The sequence below is a fragment of the Lissotriton helveticus genome, chromosome 8 (genome assembly GCF_964261635.1).
Source record: "Lissotriton helveticus chromosome 8, aLisHel1.1, whole genome shotgun sequence".
Lineage (NCBI taxonomy): Eukaryota > Metazoa > Chordata > Amphibia > Caudata > Salamandridae > Lissotriton > Lissotriton helveticus.
This window is the reverse complement of record NC_136069.1, coordinates 52154537-52159536: the sequence shown is the minus strand read 5'-3', so window position 1 is coordinate 52159536 and position 5000 is coordinate 52154537.

Sequence of the window (5000 nt, the reverse complement as noted above, 5' to 3'; positions counted from 1 at the left end):
CAGGCCGACGGCATGGCAGAGTGCCCGGGTCGGGCTCCATGGCTTTCACGGTGGTCCTCCCCTGGGTGTCTGGGGGCTCCAGGCCGAAGGCATGGAAAAGTGCCCAGGACGGGCTCCATGCGTCCCGGGCACGGGCACGGGGACGGGGACAGGGTCGGGAGAGTCCAGGCGGCTTCACTTCCGTGTCCAGCCATCTGATCGCCCAGATTCCCTCGGCCATCTGGTCGCCCGGATCCCCTCGGGCATCTGGTCGCCCGCAACGCTTTCCTATGGGGCGACCAGATGGCCGAACTTCCCTGGAAGTCCCGATGAGGTGCCATTCGCCGCCCGGATCCCAGCGAGGGCTCCAGGAGGTTGGGTACATTTGCGCCTTGGGTCCCCTCTGTCACCTCGCGTGCACAGATTACAAGAAAAGGGGGTAATTTTCCTCCGGATTACTAGGGAGAAGGGTACGCCCGGACACCCCTCCGAGGCTGGTGGTTCTCTGCCATGGGGACCAGATGGGCTATGCCTGGGCAACACCTCCCTAGGCCACCCGGGGCTTCCTTCCTCCAGGCCAACTGCATGTCAAATTGCCCAGGACGGGCTCCATGGCTCCTGGGCAGTCGTCCCCCGGGCGTCCGGGGCTCCATCCAGGCTGACGGCATTGAAAAGTGCCCAGGACGGGCTCCATGCGTCCCGGGCATTCGTCCCCTGGGCGTCCGGGGCTCCATCTAGGCTGACGGTATGGCAGAGTGCCCGGGTCGGGCTCCATGGTTTTCACGGTGGTCCTCCCCTGGGTGTCTGGGGGCTCCAGGCCGAAGGCATGGAAAAGTGCCCAGGACGGGCTCCATGCGTCCCGGGCATTCGTCCCCCCGGGCGTCCGGGGCACCCATCTCCATGAGGCCAACGGCATTGGCAAAGTACCCAGGACGGTCTCCATGGGTCCCGTGCAGACCTCCCCCCGGGCGTCCGGGGCTCCCACCTCCAGGCCGACGGAATGTCAAAGTACCCAGGACGGGCTCCATGGGTCCCGGGCAGCTTCCCCCGGGGCGTCCGGGGCACCCACCTCCAGGCCGACGGCATGTCAAAGTACCCAGGACGGGCTCCACGGGTCCCGGGCATTCCTCCCCCAGGTCGTCCGGGCCCTAGAGCTCCGGTGGTCCAACCTGCGCCTGAGGCCCAGCCGGGGTCCAAGAGCCCTGCCTTGCGTGGGCAGGCAGTCAGGAACCCTACCGCGAAGGCTTGGGATGGATGGGGAGCTGGGAGTCCTTTCGATCCCGGCCCTCTGGTCGCCCGCGATGCTTTCCAATGGGGCGACCAGATGGCCGGGCTTCCCTGGAAGTCCCGATGAGGTGCCATTCGGCTCCTGGATCCCAGCGAGGGCTCCATGAGGTCGGGTTCTTTTACGCCTTGGGTCTCCTCTGTCACCGCGCGTGCACGGATTGCAAGAAAGGGGGGTAATTTCCCTCCGGATTACTAGGGGCAGGGTACGCCCGGACACCTCTCCAGGGCTGGTGGTTCTCTGCCCGGGGGACCAGATGAGATATGCCTGGGCAACACCTCCCCCGGGCGTCTGGGGGCTCCATTCTCCGGGCCAACGGCATGGCTCAATGCCCAGGACGGGCTCCACGTGTCCCGGACAGACCTCCCCTGGGCGTCCGGGGCACCCATCTCCATGAGGCCAACGGGATGGCAAAGTACCCGGGAAGGGCTCCACGGGTCCCGGGCAGCCTTCCCCCGGGCGTCCGGGGCTCCCACCTTTAGGCCGACGGCATGTCACACTGCCCAGGACGGGCTCCATGGGCCCCGGACAGACCTCCCCCGGGCGTCCGGGGCACCCATCTCCAGGAGGCCAACGGGATGGCAAAGTACCCGGGAAGGGCTCCACGGGTCCCGGGCAGCCTTCCCCCGGGCGTCCGGGGCTCCCACCTCCAGGCCGACGGCATGTCACAGTGCCCAGGACGGGCTCCATGGGCCCCGGACAGCCCTCCCCCCGGGCGTTCGGGGCACATATCTCCAGGGGGCCAACGGCGTTGCAAAGTACCCGGAAAGGACTCCACGGGTACCGGGCAGTCCTCCCCCCGGGCGTCCGGGGCACCCATCTCCATGAGGCCAACGGCATTGGCAAAGTACCCGGGAGGGGCTCCACGGGTCCCGGGCAGGCCTCCCCCGGGCGTCCAGGGCACCCACCTCCAGGCCGACGGCATGTAAAAGTGCCCAGGACGGGCTCCATGGGTCCCGGGCAGCCCACCCCCGGGCATCTGGGGCACCCATCTCCAGGAGGCCAACGGCGTTGCAAAGTACCCGGGAAGGGCTCCACGGGTACCGGGCAGTCCTCCCCCGGGCGTCCGGGGGCTCCCTTCTCCAGGCCGACGGCATGGTTCAATGCCCAGGACGGGACATCAAGTGGCCAGGACGGGCTCCATGCGTCCCGGGCATTCGTCCCGGGACGGGGACGGGGTGGGGAAGAGTCCAGGCGGCTTCACCTCCATGCCCAGCCATCTGGTCGCCCGGATTCCCTCGGCCATCTGGTCGCCCGGATCCCCTCGGGCATCTGGTCGCCCGCAACGCTTTCCTATGGGGGGGACCAGATGGCCGAACTTCCCTGGAAGTCCTAATGAGGTGCCATTCGCCTCCCGGATCCCAGCGAGGGCTCCATGAGGTCGGGTTCTTTCACGCCTTGGGTCCCCTCTGTCACCTCGCGTGCACAGATTGCAAGAAAGGGGGGTAATTTGCCTCCGGATTACTATGTGGCAGGGTATGCCCGGACACCCCTCCAGGGTTGGTGGTTCTCTGCCATGGGGACCAGATGGGATATGCCTGGGCAACACCTCCCTAGGCCACCCGGAGCTTCCTTCCTCCAGGCCAACTGCATGTCAAATTGCCCAGGATGGGCTCCATGGCTCTTGGGCAGTCGTCCCCCGGGCGTCCGGTGCTCCATCCAGGCCGACGGCATGGCAGAGTGCCCGGGACAGGCTCCATGCGTCCCGGGCCTTCGCCCCCCCCCCCGGGCGTCCGGGGCTCCATCCAGGCTGACGGCATGGCAGAGTGCCCGGGACGGGCTCCACGGGCCCCAGGCGTCTGGGGCTCCCTTCCCCGGGCCAGCGGCATGTCAGAGTGCCCAGGACGGGCTCCACGGGCCCCGGTCATCCGGGGCACCCTTCCCCGGGCCAGCGGCATGTCAGAGTGCCCAGGACCAGTTCCACGGGTCCCGGGCAGTCCTCCCCCGGGCGTCCGGGGCTCCCTTCCCCGGGCCAAAGCATTTCAGAGTGCCCAGGACGGGCTCCACGGGTTCCGGGCGTCCAGGTCTCCCTTCCCCGGGCCAACGGCTTGTCAGAGTGCCCAGGACGGGCTCCACGGGCCCCGGGCGTCCGGGGCACCCTTCCCCGGGCCAGCGGCATGTCAGAGTGCCCAGGACGAGTTCCACGGGTCCCGGGCAGTCCTCCCCCCCGGGTGTCCGGGGCTCCCTTCCCCGGGCCAAAGCATTTCAGAGTGCCCAGGACGGACTCCACGGGTCCCGGACGTCCGGGGCTCCCTTCCCCGGGCCAACGGCATACAGGAGTGCCCAGGACGGGCTCCACGGGTCCCGGACGTCCGGGGCTCCCTTCCCCGGGCCAACTGCATACAGGAGTGCCCAGGACGGGCTCCACAGGTCCCGGTCAACTGGGGCTCCCTTCCCCGGGCCAACGGCTTGTCAGAGTGCCAAGGACGGGCTCCACGGGTCCCGGTCGTCTGGGGTCCCTCCCCCGGGCCAACAGCAGGTCAGAGTGCCCAGGACGGGCTCCACGGGTCCCGGGCAGCCCACCCCCCGGGCGTTCGGGGCACCCATCTCCAGGAGGCCAACGGCGTTGCAAAGTACCCGGGAAGGGCTCCACGGGTACCGGGCAGTCCTCCCCCGGGCGTCCGGGGCTCCCTTCTCCAGGCCAACGGCATGGTTCAATGCCCAGGACGGGCTCCATGTGTCCCAGACAGACCTCCCCCGGGCGTCCGGGGCACCCATCTCCAGGCCAACGGCATGGCTCAATGCCCAGGACGGGCTCCATGGGTCCGGGGTGGCGTCCCATGCGCCTCCGGGCTTGGGAGCCCCGGCTGGGTCCAGGGGCCCGGGCGGGCCCCGGGTGGGGTGCTCTGGCCCTGGTCCCTGTCTTCCAGCCTACCGCACTGCCAAGGGCCTAGGAATGGGTTCCGTTGTTCCCGGGGAGCCTCCCCTTGCTTGGCTGGGTTCAGGAGCAGTGGCTAGGGCCCCTGAGGGCCCGGGGAGGGCGGCCTCCCCACCCCGGGCTCTGTCCTTGGTCCTGCTGCGTGGCAGGGTGCCCGGGACGGGGTCCGGAGGGACCGGGGAGGCGTCCCATGCACCTCCGGGCTTGGGAGCCCCGGCTGCGTCCAGGGGCCCGGCCGGGCCCCGGGTCGGGTGCTCCGGCCCTGGGCCCTGTCTCCCAGCCTGCCGCACTGCCAAGGGCCCGGGAAGGGGTTCCGATGTGCCCGGGGAGCCTCCCCTTGCTTGGCTGGGTTCAGGAGCAGTGGCTAGGGCCCCTGAGGGCCCGGGGAGGGCGGCCTCCCCACCCCGGGCTCTGTCCTTGGTCCTGCTGCGTGGCAGGGTGCCCGGGACGGGGTCCGGAGGGACCGGGGAGGCGTCCCATGCACCTCTGGGCTTGGGAGCCCCGGCTGCGTCCAGGGGCCCGGCCGGGCCCCGGGTCGGGTGCTACGGCCCTGGGCCCTGTCTCCCAGCCTGCCGCACTGCCAAGGGCCCGGGAAGGGGTTCCGATGTGCCCGGGGAGCCTCCCCTTGCTTGGCTGGGTTCAGGAGCAGTGGCTAGGGCCCCTGAGGGCCCGGGGAGGGCGGCCTCCCCACCCCGGGCTCTGTCCTTGGTCCTGCTGCGTGGCAGGGTGCCCGGGACGGGGTCCGGAGGGACCGGGGAGGTGTCCCATGCGCCTCCGGGCTTGGGAGCCCCGGCTGCGTCCAGGGGCCCGGCCGGGCCCCGGGTCGGGTGCTCCGGCCCTGGGCCCTGTCTCCCAGCC